Source organism: Phyllostomus hastatus, unplaced genomic scaffold, assembly GCF_019186645.2.
Source record: "Phyllostomus hastatus isolate PE091 unplaced genomic scaffold, TTU_PhHast_1.1 phas_contig_90, whole genome shotgun sequence".
NCBI lineage: Eukaryota > Metazoa > Chordata > Mammalia > Chiroptera > Phyllostomidae > Phyllostomus > Phyllostomus hastatus.
The window spans coordinates 3,839,898-3,859,753 of record NW_025333984.1 but is presented as its reverse complement, the minus strand read 5'-3'; the positions used below and the strand labels follow the sequence as shown (position 1 = coordinate 3,859,753).

Here is a 19,856-nt window from a genome sequence, read left to right as displayed (position 1 = left end):
TAAAATACACTGGTCAGTCTTATACTTTAAATGGATTTTTTATCCAGGCATGATTTTACAACACTGATTATTTAATAAATACTGTTCCACTGAGTTATGCATATCTTCCAAATGGAGACACATTTAATCATACAATGTTTTCAAAAATTGCATTAGTTAATATCACTGCTGATCTCATTAGAAAAGGCTATAAGTATCAGGCAGCTCACAAGCTTATGGTGACAGATACAGGTTTCCAAAATTCTAATTTTCATTTTAAATCTCAAATATCATCATTGAAAACAAATACTGTCAATTATTTTCCTTAAAATGATTAACTTTATTATTGACAAAATGGCTGCCAAATAAGCAAGTCTGAATAAACATAGTTTCTTGGGTGTTTTTTTCAATAAAATTGGAATTCTATGTATAAGCCATTAGTTCAGTCTATAACTCAACCACACAAGTACATTACCTCAAGACACTATCATACTTCAGTATGTAACAGAAGTACTTTATGCATACTTTCCATTTGATACGTGTATTACTTAAAAAGATATGTACTTGCCCTGGCCGGTATGGCTCAGTGGATTGAGTGCCAGCCTATGAACCAAAGGGTTGCTGCTTCGATTCCCAATTAGGGCACATGCCTGGGTTGCAGGTTGGGTCCCAGTTGGGGGTGTGAGAGAACAAACTAATCAATATTTCTCTTACATATTGGTGCTTCTCTCCCTCTCTTGTCCCCCCGTTTCCCCTCTCTCTAAAACATAGGTAAATACAATCTTTTCAAAAAATGTAGTACTGATGTCCATGTCTAAAAATAGATTATGTACTCATCAAATTGTGTACATTAAATATGTGCAGTTCTTTGTATATCAACTATACATCAATAAAGCTGTTAAAATATGTACACAAGGGTAAAGATTTAGTAAAATTAATAATAGTTACTGGTTTACAAAGATATTATTAAGTGAAAATAGCTTTCTATTTTAACTGTGAGTGTAGTGGTAAAGAATACAATTACTAACTAGTACAGTTTGGTGTGATTCCCTTGATTTGTGCCAAGGCACCAGCACTTTTACCCACCATTCTCTTGCACTATCAGTGAAAATGTCAACACGGGGAAAACCAAATAATACCTTACAATATTGTGAACATTGTTTTTTCCCCTTTTTTGAATCTATCTTTACTGATTATGCTATTGCAGTTGTCCCAAATTTCCTCCTTTGCCCCCCTCCACCCAGTACCCCTCCATTCCCTCCAGTAATCCATCCCCCCTCCTTAGATCATATCCATGGGTTGTGCATATAAGTATTTGGCTTCTCCATTTCCTATACTGTTCTTAATATCCTCCTGTCTATTCTGTGCCTACATATTTGTATTTCTTAACCCCTCCACCTTTTCCCACTACCTCCCCTTCCCCCTCCCAACTGATAACCCTCCAAATGATCTCCATATCTATGATTCTGTTTCTGTTCTCCTTGTTTGCTTACTGTATTTTTAGATTTAATTATTGATAATTGTGAATTTATTGCCATTTTAATGTTCATAGTTTTAATCTCCTTTTTCTTAAATAAGTTCCTTTAACATTTCATATAAGAAGGGCTTGTTGATGATGAACTCCTTTAACTTGACCTCATCTGGGAAGCACTTTATCCGCCCTTCCATTCCAGAAGGTAGCTTTGCTGGATAGAGTAATCTTGGTTGTGGCTCCTTGCTTTTCATGACTTGGAATAATTCTTGCCAGTCTCTTCTTGCCTGCAAAGTGTGTTTTAAGAAAAAAGCTGACATTCTTATGGGAACTCCTTTGTAGGTAACTCTCTGCTTTTCTCTTGCTGCTTTTAAGATTTTCTATTTATCTTTAACCTTTGGCATTTTAATCATGATGTGTCTCATTGTGGTCTTCTTTGTGTCCGTCTCGTTTGGGACTCTCTGGGCTTCCTGGACATGTATGTCTATTTCCTTCACCAAATTAGGAAAGTTTTCTTTCATTACTTTTTCAAATAAGTTTTCAATTTCTTGCTCTTTCTCTCCCCCTTCTAGCACCCCTATGACTTGAATGTTGGTACATCTGAAGTTGTCTCAGAGGCTCCTTAGCCTATCCTCATTTTTTTTAATTTATCTTCTCTTCTTGCTGTTCTGATAGAATGTTTCTTTTTTTCTTCCTTATGTTCAAGATCATTGATTTGATTCCTGGCTTCCTCCACTCCACTGTTGATTCCCTGTAAATTTTTCTTATTTCACTTAGCATAACCTTCATTTCTTCCTGGGTCAATTTTATGTTGTTGAAGTACCCAATGAGTTTCTTGAGCATCCTAATAACCAGTGTTTTGAACTTTGCACCTGATAGATTGCTCATCTCCATTTTGTTTAGTTCTTTTTCTGGAGTTTTGTTTTGTTCTTTCATTTGGGCCACACTTATTTGTTTCCTCATTTTGGCAGCCTCCCTGTTTGTTTCTGTGTATTAGGTAGTGCTGCTTTGATGCCATGTCTTAGTAGCATGACCTATTGTAGAAAAGAGCACCAATAAGTTGGATTGGGTGGAGACTTAAGTAATTGCCAGGGTAGTGCAACTCCTGTGAACCAGGTTGACAGAATCTCCAATATGGTGTTCCTGCTCTGTTGCTTTGTGTGGAGGAAGGCTAAGAAAAAGGACAATACTGCTGTCTGGCCCCTGGAGTTTTGTCCAAGAGGAAGCTACTCCCTCACACTTGCCCTGATGCCAGACACTTCAGTTTCTCCCTGTATGCCACTGGAGCCCTTCCTGCTGCTGCCCCAGTGCTGGTGCCCAGAGGGAGTGAGTCTGCGTATGTCCTAAGTCTATTTTGGGCCTTTTATGAGGAGACCCTTGAGAATCCCACAGTTTCTTCTGCCATCGCAACTCCCACTGATTTTTATAGCCATAAGTTATGGGGATTTATCTTCTTGGCACTGGAATCCTGGGCTGGGTGGTCTGGTGTAGGGCTGGAATCCCTTGTTCACAAGGTATCCACCCCAATTTTTATCCACCACACATGGGTATGGGCCTGCCCATTCTGCGTCTCCACACATCTCTGCATCTCCGCCCCTCATACCCATCTTGATGAATGTGACTTCTTTAATTCCTTCATTGACAGACTTTCATACAGCTTGATTTTCTGACAATTCTGGATGATAGTTGTTTTGTAGTTTAGTTGTAATTTTTGCTGTGGTTGTGCAAAGAGGTGAGCCATGTTTACGTATGACTCCACTTGACCAGAAGTCTGTGACTATAGTTTTGATTTCTCAGACTCCCTGAGAGAGTCGTGGGGAGCCCAAGTGGTCCATGAACAACATGCTGGAAAGTACTCAAAGAGGTTCTAAACTTGGTTCTACACTTTGAGACTGACACTATGTCTGAAACTCTTTCCTACTTTAGCATTACCTCTGGTCACTCTACTGGTTTCTTGATGAGCTCAGTCCTCTTCTTTCAGCATTCTAAATATACTCTCTACCATTTATTTAATGGTTTCAGCTATCACCTATGTACTAATGATTTCCTCAAACCTATATCTCTAATGCAGAGTTGTATCCTGACAAACAGATCTATATTTCTGATTAATATCCTGTAAATACCTCCAACTTTATATACTGAAAACATAATTCACGTTTTTTTTTGCAAATTCATATATACTCCTGAATTCTTGATCTAGTCTGTTAGCACCTTTGTTCTTCTAGTCACACAAACTAAAACCTAGTGGTCATTCTTAATTCCCTTACCAGTAAAGGGCCAGCCAAGTAACACTAATTTGTAGTACTATGACAACATCAATAGGGAGTGGTGAAGCCTAAGTCAAACTAGAGAATGCATGTTCCATCTAAGAGACATTCATATTCAAACAGTGTGTGGAACAAACAAATCATATTTGTTAGTTGCCAGTCTGTGATACTTGTTAACTCTGAATTATCTCTTCATTTTGTACCTGTCTTTCCATTTCCACTGCCATTTTTCTAATTTAGATCCCCACCATCTCTTTTCATCTTTTTTAAAAATTTTATTGTTGTTTAAGTACAGTTGTCTCCATTATCCCTCCACCACCACCCCCACCTTCAATCCTACCTTCAATCCTACCCCCCCTTTGGCTTTCTCCATGTGTCCTTTATACATGTCCCTTGATGACCCTTCCCCATCCCCACCCCTGTTATCCCCCCACCTCCCCTCTGGATACTGTCAATTTATTCTTTATTTCAAAGTCTGTTTATATTTTGTTTGCTTCTTTGTTTTGTTGACTAAGTTTTACTTATAGGTGAGATCATATGGTATTTATCTTTCACTTGGCTTATTTTACTTAATATAAAGCTCTCCAGTTCCATCCATGCTGTCATGAAGGGTGGGAGCTCCTTCTTTCTTTCAGCTGCAAAGTATTCCATCCTGTAAATGCACCATAGTTTTTTGATCCACTCATTTACTGATGGGCACTTAGGTAGCGTCCAACATTTGGATATTGTAAATTGGGCCACGTTGAACATTGGGATGCATAGGTTCTTTTGAATTGGCGTTTCAGGATTCTTAGAGTGTAATCCCAGCAGTGGAATTGCTGGGTCAAAAGACAATTCCATTTTTAATTTTTTGAGGAAATTCCATACTGTTTTTCACAGTGGGTGTACCAGTCTGCATTCCCACCAACAGTGTACTAGGGTTCCCTTTTCTCCACAACCTCTCTAGTACTTGTTACTTGTTGATTTGTTTATGATGGCCATTCTGACCAATGTGGAGGGGTATCTCATTGTGCTTTTAATTTGCATCTCTCTGATGGTTAGTGATGCACAGCATCCTTTCATATGCCTCTGGGCCCTCTGTATGCCCTCCTTGAAGAAGTGGCTGTTCATGTCCTTTGCCCATTTTTTAATTGGATTGTTTGTCTTCCTGGTGTGGAGTCATGTAAGTTCTTTACATATTTTGGAGATCAAACCCTTGTCTGAGGTATCACTGGCATATATATTTTCCCATATGGTTGGTTCCCTTTTTATTTTGCTTATGTTTTCTTCAGCTGTGTGGAAGCCTTTTATTTTTATAAAGTCCCATTTGTTTATTCTTTGCTTTATGTCCCTTGCTCTAGGGGACATATAGGTGAAAATACTACTGCATAGAATATTTGAGACTTCCCTGCCTATGTTCTCCTCTAGGAATTTTATGGCATCACAACTTATACTTAAGTTTTTTATCCATCTTCAGTTTATTTTTGTGTATTGTGTTAACTTGTTGGTGGAGTTTCATTTTTTGCATGTAGCTGTCCAGATCTCCCAATACCATTTCTTGAAGAGGCTATTTTTACTTCATTTTATGCTTCTGCCCCCTTCGTCAAATATTTATTGTCCATAGAGACTTGAGTTTATTTCCAAGCTCTTTAATCTGTTCCATTGATCCATGAGTCTGTTCTTATGCCAGTAGCAGACTGTTTTCATTACAGTGGTCTTGTAATATAGTTTGACATCAGGTGTGGTTATCCCTCCTACTTTGTTCTTCTTTCTCAAAATTGGCACAGCTCTTCAGGATCATTTATGGTTCTGTATAAATTTTTGAAATGTTTGTTCTATATCTGTGAAATATGTTATTGGTATTTTAATAGGGATTGCATTGAAAAAAATATGGAACGCTTCATGAATTTACATATCATCATTGTCCAGGGGCCATGCTAATTTTCTCTGTATCGCTCCAATTTTAGTATATTTAGCACTGCCAAAGTGAGTACCCCATCATCTCCTATACAGACTATTGCAATAGCCTTATAACTGATCCCTCTGACTCAAATTTCCACAAATACTTCCCCTCCTGGCCCCATGCAGATTTATTTTTCAGAAGGCAGAGAAAGTGATCTAAAATGAAAATCTGGTCACTTATTTGATACCCTAGATTAAAATTCTATAATAGTTCTCAATTGGCTATAAGAAAAAAAGTACACATTCCTTAGCACAACGTCAATCTATAATTTGCCAGCCACCACATGTTACTTCAATTTAGCTTTTCTGCTCTTTTCTATTCTTAGCTATAGAACTAAGACTTATAAATCATTTCCTATATGCCAAGCACTATTCCAAATTACATATATTATCTCATTAGTCCTCACAACCATTAAGATAGGTACTGTCATTGAGCCTACTTTACAGATGAGGAAACTGAAGCACAAAGCTTAGTTAAACCATTTGGAGTTCATCTAAAATCGCATATTGTTTCAGGATTCTGTGTCTTTGCATCTGTATTCACACTTACTGTAATGCCTTCTGTTTTCTAACAAACTTCTAGCATCTTTCAAGGTTTAGATCAAATATCAGGTATTTGAGCTACCTTCTCTGGTTAATCCATTCCAAAAGTAAAGCTAGGCATTCCTTCCTACCTTTGAATAAAAACTGCACAATACAAATTACCAGAAATGAACATCTGCCTAGCACTTAGCACAGTAGAACAGTGGCTTACCAGTAGCAGATAGTTCTTGCTGTAAGTAAAACACTGTTAATTTCCACTTTTTATGGAAGAGTGGGAGGAACAAAGTGAGGGCAGCTTTGTTCCTGCTCCCCCTTCCCAACCTCCTACTCCTATAATCCTTATCAAACCCCTCATGACAGATAGTCCTTTATGTGATTTAATCAAAAGTTGTAACTTCTACATATTGGACAACTCCTATCTGGGGCCTTACAATCCAGGAGTCTTATACTCACTTCATAATTCCTCAAAAAGGTGATATATTTTTAGATAACTGGACCTGTCAAAATCAATAAGAAAAGTTTTAAAACAGTCATGGAAAGCCACTCTGAAATGAGGAAGAGAATGTAAATCACTGATTACTATGATTTTTACAGAGAAGGGTATATAGTCTTTTCTAAATTGAGCATTAAGGTATAACAGATCCTTATTCTCTAACGCATTTAGAGTTTGAACACATATAATCTAGCATCTTCCACCAGGCAGGAATTTAATGAACATTTTGTGAGAACATCTGTTTGTTATTTATCTTTGTCTCATTTTACACATCAGCAAATCCCTTTTTACCACTGGGACAGAATAAAAATCACCATTTTATTATACAGCATTCATAAATTTAAGCTTCAAATGGGGGAAAGAGAAGCAATTGTCAGCATTGTATTCTACCTGATGTCACAAGCAAGAAGTACAAAGGTAAGGAAATACAAAGGGAAATTATTAAATATATTAATCTCTTTAACACACACTCTGCCAATGGCTACTATGTTTCACTGTTCCAGCAACTGCTAAGAAGAATTAAAAACCATTTTACCCTTCTAGAAGGGCAATCTTTTTGCCCTCTTGAGTCTATGTCCAAAAAAAAAAAAAAAAAACCAATAAATGGGTTTGTCCCAGTAGCTATTTTTTCCTCTATGTTCTAGACAAAACTTTAACAAAGAAAAAAACTATGATTATCAGATATAGATCTTTTTTCCCCAGTTTTATTGAGATAAAATTTACATACAATGTTGTACAAGTTTACACTGTATAATGTGGTGATTTGAAATATGCACATATTATGAAATGAATACCACAATAAGACTGGTTAGCACTTTGAAAATCTTGGAAATGAGAGCTACTATATTTTCGTTGATCCTCCTGTCCTATTTCATGAAGCTACTGAATGGCATTCCTAAGTGCTCTCATTATTCATTTTTGGAAGAAGCCAGAATCAAGGCCTTTGCAATCAGGAATTACACTTACTGTAATGGCTTCTGCCTATGCTTTGCTCATGACACTGGCATGAGCAAAGCATAGGCAGAGCAACTAAAACCACTTCTGGAAGTGTATCCATCATAACATCCACTAGCAAATGTTGTATGTTTTAAGGTAGATAACAGTATAGAATACAATCTTCATTATAACAGTAGTCATAGTTGATTTTCCCTAGATTCAAATATACTGTCCTGTATGCCATGAAGAATAATAAAGTAAGGAATAAGAAAGGCATTGTCCTTTCCTTCCAGAACTTACAATCATTTCCTTCCAACAGTCATTTACAGTACACATACATCACCAGTTTTGTGTAAGGAGAAAAAGTTTAGCACATATAAATTCACTAAAGAATAAGGGGAGACACAATACCCAATCAAACATTGAATTGGATGGTAGAGTACACAGTATTGCAGTTCACAGAAGGGGAAAATCAATGTAGGCTGGCAGAAGAGGGGGTGCTTTCTGTGATGTGTGGAATTTGAGTTTGGGGTAAATTGGATAGGATTTAAAAAGTAAAGGAGGAGGACAAACTAAGAATCAAAATAATCTATATCATGCACCTTAATTCTGTCCCAACACTTAAGTTCTTTACTACAGAAGTGTTTTGAAAGTCCCTCCCCATATACCATCAAACAGTAAAGGAAGGGATAAGGAAATGCACGCACCATCCTTATACCTTCTTTTGTAAGCTACTGGGGAACAGATACTTCAGATAGGAATTTGTCTGAATATCTGGTTAAAGTAATTGATGCTAAAATATGATTGAAGTTTAACCTTTCCATGATATATCAGTACCTTAAAGGAAGATATCATGAACCAATACAGAATCTTGAAGAAGTACAATTATGTGGAAAGAGTATTTTGAAACTAGGACAAACCTTCCTCCCTACCCCCTGCCCCAAGCACTTTTCTTCTCTTTGTCCATTTCATAGAGTACCTTCCTTTTCCAACAATCTGCTAGTGCTTAAACTATGCTGGATCACTGTGGATAGTATATCTTTTCTCCATATCCACAAGAACTTCTTTACCTCATTAGACTCCTATAAATAACAAATTGCAACTATTGGAAGTACTGTAAAATTGTTCTAAATAAGTTTCTATTTTCTTCAACATTAGTTTTGTTTTGTTTTGTTTTATTTTGGTAAGGCAAAGCATTTATTAAAATATAAGGAGTCATTTTAGGTTGATAAAAATAAAATGCTCATGGATGATATAGCTGTCATACTTATTTATTTCAGTGATTCTCATCCAGGCTGATATAATACCTACTGAAGATCATATAGGAATCTCTAAGAAATCTTTTTCAAACTATGTCTCCCCAACCTCTGATATTTTTATATTTCCCCTGGGTGGCATATCCCCTCTCTACTTGATTTCAGTATCAGCCTAGACTTAATCCTTACCAATTTACCTACCTTTAATCCCAATGTATTTCTGTATGCCAGATCATCATACTAATGGGAGAAATGAAGAAAGGAAAAGAAGGAAGGAAGGCAGGGATAATTTCTTTTAAAAAGCTAAAAAAAAGCTAAAAAATAAAATAAAAAGCTAGAGGAAATATACACAACCAGCTTTCTAGTTAAAATCCTGATTGAATTCACTTTAGTCTTAAGGATTGGGTTCTCTTCTCCATAAAAAGTGGGTATCATGGTCTAGAATGGTAAACACTGTTCCATCTGAAACTAGGAAACAGATAACCTGACACTTTTTGCAGCATCTGAGTCATGGGGTATAAGGGAATTAAAAAGCCTCTATAGAATGACTCTTTGGTAGTAAAACAAGGCAAGAAAGGACAAAGGCCAATAAACCAGCATTGCAAGGTTGGCAGCACAGGCAATTAGAGCAGTGCACACAGGTAGGTCAAACTATGGAGACTATCTGGATCTACACCTTAAGAACCAAGAAGCAAATGCAGAAACTAATGGCAAGTCAAGCAAGAGAATGAAGTAAAAGAAGGAAAGCTGAGAAATAAAAGACACATTTTAAACATCCTGTTCAGGTGGGTTGGCCAGATCCATGCATAACTCTGAAATCTGAATAAGCTCAGCTAAAAGGTTGAAATGCCACAAAGCATATTTGTAACACTATTCCATTACTAAAAGGCATCATTTATAGGATTCAGAAGCAAAAACAAAACAGAAAACACAGAAACAACACACACATGCATACTTGCATGCATACACGGACATGCACACATCTGTGCACAGGATTAAAATAGAAACATGTGCAGAGGCTCACATACACAGCTCCTTAGCACACACAGAAACCCTCACACACACACACACACACACACACACACACCCCAGGATGGGACTGAATGAAAGGAAACCATCTGTGACTTAGGTAATTTTTTCCTTCAACTTTGTTTCTTGGCTTCTTCACTTAAATAAGAATAATCCTAATCAAATGTAAGAGGTGTGTTGGTCAATAAACTGAGCACTTTACTTTGGTTGTCTTATATTACACATTCGCATCATAGGGATTCTGGCTACTTCAGAAATAGAAAGGTACTTGTAAAAAATACATAGGCTTCAATTCTGAAGTGGTAATACTGGTGAAAAAGGGTATGTGGAAATTGGATATGGAGCCACCCCTCAAGGGGGCCCCATTCTAAGTGAGGTTTGTGCCTTTTAAAAATCAGTAACTCTACAGTCAATGCAGTTGCTTTCAAAACCCAAGCTGGGTTTGTTTTTTTTTTTAAAGAAAGCGACACACTGATTCTAAAATTCATATGGAAATATAAGTGGCCCAGAATAACCAAGACAATCTTGAAAGAGAACAAAGTGGGAAAACTCCCACTTTCCAACTTCAAAAATTACTACAAAGCTACGGTAATCAAGACAATGTGGTACTGGCATAAAGGGCTGGTATATAGAGCAATGGAACAGAATTGAGTATCCTAAAATCAACTCCTATATTTGTTATCAGTTGATTATTGACAAAGGTGCCAGAATCAAGAAATGGAGAAAGAACAATCTTTTTAGCAAATGGTGCTGGGATAACTGGATATCCATATGCAAAAGAATAAAGTTAAATCCCGACCTCACATCATACACAACAATGAACTAAAAATGGATTACAGAGCTATATATAAAGGCTGAAAACTTAAAAGTCTTAGAGAAAAACATAGGAGTAAGTCTTTGTGACCTTGAGTTAGGCAATGGTTTCTTCATATGTGATGTAAGTGGCAAAAAAAAATAATAAATTGGCTTCATTTAAATTAGAAAATGTATGTACTGCAAATGATACTATCATGAAAGTAAAAAGACAGCCTAGAGAGTGGTATAAAATATTTGCAAAGCCATGAGACAACATTTCACACCTATTAGAATAGCTTTTAAAAAGAGACAATAAGTATTGACAAGCTTATGGAGAAACTGCAAACCTTACTAATTGCTGATGGAATTGTAAAATTGTGTGACCACTTGGGAAACAATTTTGAGGCTCTTCAAAAAGTTATACATAGAGTTACCATATGACCCAAATATATATACTCCTAATATACCCAAGAGTAATGAACGCATATGCTCATACAAAAACTTGTACACAAATGCTTACAGCAGCATTACTGACAATAGCCAAAGAATGGAAACAACCCAAATGTTCTCATGAATAGGTAAACAAAACGTGGCATAGCAATACAATGACAAAGTATGCAGTCTTAAAAAGGAATGAAATACTGATACATGCTATAACATACGTGAACCTTGAAAACATTATGCTAAGTGAAAGAGGACAAGTGCAAAAGGATGTATCTATCTTTCATGATCCCATTCATATAAAACATCCAGAATAGGCAAATCTATAGAGACAGTTGATTAACGGTTGTCTAGCTCTAGGGAGAGTGGAGAGATTGGGAGATAATGTCTAAAGGGATCAGGGTTTATTTATTTTGGGGGTAATGAAAATGTTATAAAATTGGATTTTTGATGATGATTACATAACACCAAATATAAAGATCATTAAATTACATACTTAAAATTGTTAAATTGTATGGTATGTAAATCATACTCCAATAAAGCTGTTAACAAAAAAATTGGTCTCTAGGGAAGCACATGATGATTGTTTTCTAACATTTGAGGGCTTATGATGTAGAAATGGGAAGAGGTTGCTTGGTGTAAGCCCCAAGGGGTAAACAGAATCAGAATCACCACTCAATGTAACTCCAGAGGGCTCAATTCATGTTATAGTTTATGTAAATGGTACTATGTGTAAGGGTAGGAGCAATGGGTGGAGACTGAATGGAGAGAGATTTGGGCTTATTTATCCAAACATTTAATACCTGGAACTATTCAAAGATCAAATGTCTATCCCACAGTGAAAAGTAAAAAATTATTGAAAATATTCAAGCATGAGATGGATGACCACGTGAGGATGGAGTAGATGGTTTTATATAACGGATTGTATATGTATGTGGCAGAGAGGGGAGATGTGACTGGACATACTTCAAGGTTTTTTATAACCATAAGATTCTATTAAAATGCATACATATTACAAACTTTCATTATAAACCATTTTCTCACTCACTGGCCAGGAATAAATAAATACTTACATATTCCCACTAGATTCACAAATCCCAGTAGTGATTTCCAATGAAAAAATAAAAGTTGATGCTGTGCTTTAGGCCATTTCTAACATTTATATGCTATCTTTGGCTCAATAATCTAGCAATGGGCTTACATTTTTGATTACTCTTTATATAGCTTTAAAGGTAGTACTTCATAAATATTATTAAGAACAGAATCCTATGTTGTACTTAATACTGATAATAATTAAGTTAATTAATATAAATCATTCTGGACTTTGTCTTGTCTCTTTTTCCACCCTCCTCTGTCCTTTCATAAGATATGGAATATGCAGGCTGCTGATTTTTACAAGTTGCTTCCAATGCTTCAGAATGAACCTTTTAGCTGAAGGTTTCAAATATTTTGGCCCAAGTCCACAAATGCCATAAGAAACTGGCACTCCATTCTGCAATGCTTTTCTCTCTGACAGTAACTTAAACTTGGGATCATAAAGTAGAATCATTTGTCAGGTGGTCCATTATGCTCTAGATTTAAAACATCATGGGGCAGCAGTCCTCTATACCACTTTACATTTTAGAACTACTGAGAATGATTCTATGCTGAAAAAGAAAAGTTCATATACAAAGAGAAAAGCTGCTTATCCATCATGTGTTTCACAAAAGCAAGGGGTCGTTTAATATCTTGGGAGGGACAGCTTACCAATGGTGACATGGGATCAGAAGTGGCTAAACAGCTTCGAATCAATTACCTCCCTCATTGAACTGGTCAAGTGCAAGGCAACACATATAGTAGGTGCCAGCTAAATAGTGCTGACTGACTTACCCTGGCTCACTGCCACCTTAGGCATATACAAATACCCTGTATCAAAAATCTCAAATGGAAAACATCTGCAATGAAATTATACTAATTGTCCAGCTAGTACACCAGAGCCTACTATAAATCTCAACCTCAGGGTTCATGCCTTGGAACTGTGTACTAATGTTCTAACATAGCTTTCTGTTACTTCCAGTAATAAATCTCCATGGAGAAGTTTCAAGAAGGGCATTGCCTTAGATCATATTCCATATTAGAGTGAGGTTCTTCTCCACAGCTTGTGCTTTATCTGGTCTTGATATGAGGCCAGCAAAGGACATGTTCTGGAGTGTTTGATGGAGGGAGTTATTTTTATTTTAAATAGCTGTAAATATTTGATATGTAATTATGCCCTTGTCATTTCAATTCTTTCAGACCATTTCTTCTCAGCCCATTCTTTCCTTTCTTGTTAAAAGCCTCACAAGGTCCATGAGTAGGGAATGCTACTTGGGAGGGAGAAAGATACTACTGGGATCCTGGGCTCATTTCTCCAATGGTCATATTTCTGCCTGTGCTTATCCCTTTTTCTGCCAGATCGTACTCTTTATTGCTCACACCACTCAAAATAGCCACCAGTGCCAATATTCAGAACTACTCAAGCTGTATTTATTGTGTTTACTTTGTATCCCACCCTCATAAACCACTCTCCCTAGATCCCTTAAGCATTTCAACTGCTCTTTTCCATTTCAAGCATCTCAATTCCAGAGAATGCAAACTTGAGCATAGTCTTATTAGCAATTAAAAAGGGATTCTACTATTTTTCTAAGAAGTTATTTGTCCATATCCATGTCAGTTGCTCAAAAGAAGACTGACTTTTTTAATGCCTTATCATATTGCATACTCTTAATATAGTTTACTATCTCCTATCATCTATAGACTTAAAAGCATGAATCAAATATACTTTTGATGTTGACCTATTTGTGTGATATTTATAACTAAGAAAAATATGTCACTCAAAAAACCTTCTTCAGAATAGTCTGACTTACTTGCAGATTACTGTCATTTTATTAACATAGATTGTCACAATTATTTCATATTCTTTATGCTCCTTATCACAAATTCAGGTGGATACATTTTGTACAACTTCCACTGAATAAGCTGAGCAAATTTCCTTGACTCAGGAGAGCATATTAGAGTTCTACTTCTGTGCAGTTCCCCCCACCTCTAAATTGAAGGGCAGTGTTTAGGAAAATGCCAACCACATTTAGCAGGAAGAGTTAGCCATCTAGGGTATGGTATGGGAGTAGCAATGAGTAGAGTGTGTAAAGAATTTAAAGAAGGCTTTCTTTATAATCTCTTCACAAGAAGCTTTAACTGGATATGTCCCAACTCCTACTCAGAAGACAGTTAACACAGGGACCATTTTCTTTACATTTTCCCACTTTATACTGATTTACCGATCTGGAATTTTCGTGAAGGAACATCCTAGTGATATGAAACCCTCCCCTTTCTCTCACAGTGTGGAACCCAACCCTGAAGTACCAGGACGCAGGAGGACAGTCCACCTACTTTCCAGTCTACCTATTTGAGAAGGAAGACAAAGAGTGAAATTCTCTCATGTGACCTCCCACTCCTGCCCACACCAGGAGGGAGAGAAGGAGGCTGTCCTGGGGTGTATGCTCTCAATAAATTGTGTCTCTCCTCTCAAAAAATGAGAGTACAGAGGTAGATGAGGGAGGGGAAGAGAGAGCGAGAGGGGAGAGAGTGAGAGAGAGTGTGTGTGTGTGAGGAAGAGAGGAGACTGGAGTCTAGACAAGTTAGTGGTATATACAGCCTTGAGTAAGGAGGACAACCAACATTTATTGAGAGTGCTAATGAGAATTAAATAAAATATCTTATATAAAGACCCTAGCATAATCTGAAAACATATTTTACTTCTTCTCTACCACGGCTTGAATTATGCAAGGTCCCTATTAGAATGAGCTTTTTTATTGAAATTAGAAATGTCTAGCTTTTTAAACAAAGTAAAAATGTCACTGAAAACTATAGATGTAATTTGGAGGAAGGGGAGGCAAGGAATTTAAAATTTCATTTAGACTCAAATGGTCTTTACACATTTCTTGAAACTGTAGCTGTGGTACTCCCTCTTTAGTCCTCAAAACAAAAGAACCTATTTGCAGAGTGCTCCAGGGTGGCCCTGAGTGGCACTTTAAAACACCAGTTTTGAACTCTTCTAGGCAGTTCAGTGAGGTTGGATACAACAATAGATTATAGGAATGAGTTTGAGTGGTACAAAAAAAGAGGGAGGTGGTTTGCTGTCCATTGAAAACAGAAAGCAGAGCCAAAGAAAGTGAAGGGAGAATGTGAAGGGATAAAAGAGAATGTCAGGAAATGCTAAATTTTTTAGCAACTGAAAAGAGTACAAACAACTGAGATCTAGGCCAATAGAGGGCACGTCAAACAGGCATAATTATTTATCACATAGTTTCTACAAATAGCAATAGTCAAGTGTCTTATTCTACCTATGTCTTTTTTCCAATACTATAGAATTTAACACTGGGTTCTTTTTTTATGCTTTTATTTATTTTTAGAGAGGGGGAGGGAAGGAAGCAAGGAGAGAAACATCAATGTGTGGTTGCTTCTCGAGTGCCCCTACTGGGGAGCTGACCCATAACCCAGGCATGTGCCCTGACTGAAAATTGAACCAGCAACTCTTTGGTTCACATGCTGGCACTTAATCCACTGAGCCACACCAGCCAGGGCTGGGTTCTTTATAGAAAGCCACCAATTACAACTAATACACATGATGAACTCCACACAATAATAAAAGAGTGCCTAGATTATTATGTCTCTTTACTTTATGTAAAGACTATAATCTATTTCTGATTCAAATTCTTTCAAAGCATGAATGCTATTTATTTATTAATATATTTATTTATCTATTTATTTATAGATGGGGGAAGGGAGGGAGAAAGAGAGGGAAAGAAACATCAATGCATGGTTGCCTCTTGTGCACCCCCTACTAGGGACCTGGCCCACAATCCAGGCATGTGCCCTGACTGGGAATCAAACCGGCGACCCTTTGGTTTGCAGGCCAGCACTCAATCCACTGAGCCACACCAGTCAGGGCAGCATTACTGCTATTTTAAATAACAAAATCATCCACAAAGGGGTACATTACTAATTCAAGGAAGATTGTCAGAGAAAGAAATAAAAGCTGAAAAGTAGTGAGTAATGAGTGGTTAAGTTACTGATCAATCCAAAAGAGAATGGTGAAAGGGTCTATGAGAGCTAAAATGTATAAAAATGTCTATGAACTAAACATGGGAGCTAGGAGCTCTTTCTTCTGATTAACTCAACTTTCTTATCCCTAGATCAGAAATCAAGGCTTAACAGTCCACTCTCAATAGCAAGCGAATATGATTGGAAAAACAGTACCAATGAGAAATGTAGAACATAGGCCTCATTTAAATTTAATTGAGATTACTTGTTAAAATACTTCTGAGAATAACTCACTTTAGGCCATTTTTAAAATTTGAATTATTCAAAATAAGGAATGCAATGTTCTATATGTCAAAGTAAACAAGGTTCTTGTTTTATTTCCTATTGATACAACGACCACTGTGGCCTTGTAGACCCCTAAGATAATTATTCCTCTGGACAGCCAGGTTTTCTAGACCTGCACTTCCAATACCACATCCAATAACCACATGCAATGACTTTAATCTCAATTTAATTAAACTTAAATAAAATTTAAAATTCAGTTCCTCAGCTGCAGTAGCCACATTTCAGTGCTCAAGAGCAACAAGTGGCTAGTGGTACTATGTTGGACAATGAGACATAGAATATCTCATCATCACAGAAAGTTCTATTTTTATAGCATGAGACCAAGGCTTTAAGTTTCATATAAAAAATTCAAATCTTTTTAATACTAGTTTTTCCACAGTGTAATTATTCATAGCCATAGATAATACAGTTGAAGATTAAACATTTTAATTTTAACTTTGGACCATGATTTTCAAAGGTTAGTTGTACAGAATCATCATCATCTGGGGAGTTTGCTAAATGCAGATAACACAGAGAGTCAGTAGGTCTGGGATGGGGATCCAGGAATTTGCATTTTAAGCATATTTCCTAGGTCATGTTGACACGGGTAGTCTCTGAACCACATTTTGAGAAACACTGTGATTATGAATCAAAAAATTCTAATAATCAGCTGTGGCTGGGGTGGCTTAGTGGACTGAGCTCTGGCCTGCGAACCAAAGGGTTGCTGGTTCGATTCCCAGTCAGGGCACATGCCTGGGTTGCAGGCCAGGTGCCGAGTAGGCAGCACGTGAACAGCAACCACACATTGATGTCTCTCTCCCTTTCTTTCTCCCTCCCTTCCCCTCACTAAAAAGAAGTACATTTTAAAAATTAAAAAATTCCAATGATCAATTTACACATTCTGATTCACTTTATTGTATGGATAAGTATTAGCATATGTCTATAGGCAAGCTCTTGTTTCTCTACAAAATTGCAAAGTGTTCCACAAAGGCAAAAGAATGTGCTTTCAAGGTACAGTAATCTAACCAAGGATGAATATGGAAAAAAAGCAAGAAGACAGTTACACTAGAAACAAAACAAATCTTTGAACAGAATATTTCAGAATATCTATGCAGGGCAGAAGCTAGCTAGCTAGTCAGTTTCTGGAATGCTCAGGCTCTGGGAACAGCTTTGAATCTTGAACTAGCATAAGAGAGGAGAAAAATTCTTTGATGATACAGTTTTTGAAGACCTGACTATTGCATGTAAGTGCTGAGTATGTAAAAGAAACTAGGCTAAGTGTTAAAACACTAGTAAAATAAAGTTTGTCATTTAAATGAACTCAGTCTAGTGGGGGAAGACAGGTGAAAAATAAATATTATAATAAAGTAGCAGGTGTCATCTGAGCTGGGCCTTAAATGTTGAGTAGCTCTAGGTTTGTTGGAGATGTGGAAAAATGGCAATTAAAACGTAGAGAGCAGCATGAAAAAAAGTGCAAGAGCTTGACAATTTGGGGTGTATCTGGTGACACATCTCCCACTACACACCATTCTGTAAAATCTATTCAGCAGCCACTCTAGACCAGTTCAAAGTTACCAGACTGCTTGAAAATTTTACTTTCTTTCTCACCCTCATTACTGGTATTCTCTACTGCTAGAGACATGGCGGATCACTGCAACTCCAGCAGCATCTAACAGTGCCACTACTCATGCTTTTTCTTCAGATTGTCAGCCTTAAAAAAATATCTTTCATATTCAATTGCTTCTCTCTCAACTCAGCTTTTGGCAAGAACAAACATTGCCAACTAGAGTGCAGTTTTTCTTTTATGCATGCAAGTGACCAAATCATAGCACATCTTCCCTGTATCTACTCTCTCTCCACTCTATTTTATGCCTAGCTGTTAAGAGCGTTCTTTCTAAATGCAGATCTTAACATATCACTACTCTCCTCAAACACCTTCTGAAAATTTTTTTTTTCAAAATGATATTTTGAGCCATTCATGGTCTTGTCCTAGGCACCCAGAATGGATGGCCCAGAATTTTCAGTCTGGTGAGCCAAGAACTCTGCACTGCCTATGTCTTCTCAAGGCATGGACAATGGAATATCTGCCTCAGGAGGTACATGAGTGTGCAAACAGCTTCTTCAGTGACATGCCCTTAAAGATATACAACATGTTACAAAGTGGTTAAGGACATAGGTTCTAGAGACAAACTTCCTACAATTAAGTTCTGATTCTGCTACTTAGTAATTGCGTGACTTGGTAGACAGGTTACTTAAACCCTGTGTCACAGTTTTTTTGCCCTTAAAATGGAAATACCAAGGGGTGCTGTGGAGCTTGATGAGCCCATACATATAAGGTATTTATAACATGGCCTGGTACACAGTAAGCACTCAATAAATGTTAGCTAGTACTATCATGTGTATGTATGGGTAGAGACACACATTTGATCATGCTATGTCCAATACCCTTGAAGACATCAGTGCTATATAAGGGGTGGCAGTTAGTATAGTGTAGCAACCCATGGGGCATCTTCACTATGTTGTACTGCATTGACAGCATGCCTTAACTATTCTCATACGGAGCATCTTAAGCCCTTTTAGGAAAAAAGACAGATTGAGAATTTTTAAAATTTGTAAATATTCTTAGTGAGCCCTTTCAATAATCTAGAGTAAGGCAACTCCAGCACACCTCTGGTTGGTGTATACTAGCCCTTATACCCACCTCTCTAAGACCCGCCTTTCACTCTCCTGAAACACACTCATAGGTGTACTAAAGAAAAAAAAATCATCAGACAACCAACTTCAGCTGCCCTGAACAAGCAGAACTCTACTCCCTCTAATTTATCTTGGCCTCAAAGAACACAGGAGGAAAAATGGTTTCACAGTGCCTTTTTCTTTTACCAATGAGAAAATGCCAATTTCTTTAAAAGCCCCCATAAGCTATTGTTTCATTTATATTTAGAGTGTTTGTTCCCAGAAAGAGGAATAGAATGAGGGGTGTTAGTCAGAGCTTCCAAATGCACAGGAAATTTGCCACCTGAAATTAAGTTTAATGTGCAGCTTCCAAACACATGCCCCTAATTCTCCCAGTTCTCCCTGCTCTAATGCTGACCCATTCCCCAAAGTTCTCCTCTATATTTTATCAAGTGTCAATTTACATTTACATTTAAAGAATGACAAGAGGGCTTTATATCATCCTCCTTTCTTTTTTGCTAGAAGGTAATAATATAAGAATAGTTTTAAGATATATTAAAGTATAGAGATATTTTTAGATAAGGATAAATTCTAATTACATGGAATCTGAGACAATATACCCATTACCAGCTTTCTAAAAGTCTCAC

General features: G+C 37.1%; 1 protein-coding gene and 1 pseudogene across 5 annotated transcripts in view; both read right to left on the bottom strand.

Moving 5' to 3' along the window:
- ENOX2 (ecto-NOX disulfide-thiol exchanger 2) overlaps positions 1–19,856 on the bottom strand; it is a 350,049-nt gene that overhangs the window by 310,534 nt on the left and 19,659 nt on the right. The gene's annotated exons all lie outside the window — the stretch shown is intronic.
- On the bottom strand, positions 5,581–5,681 carry LOC123827851 (annotated as a pseudogene).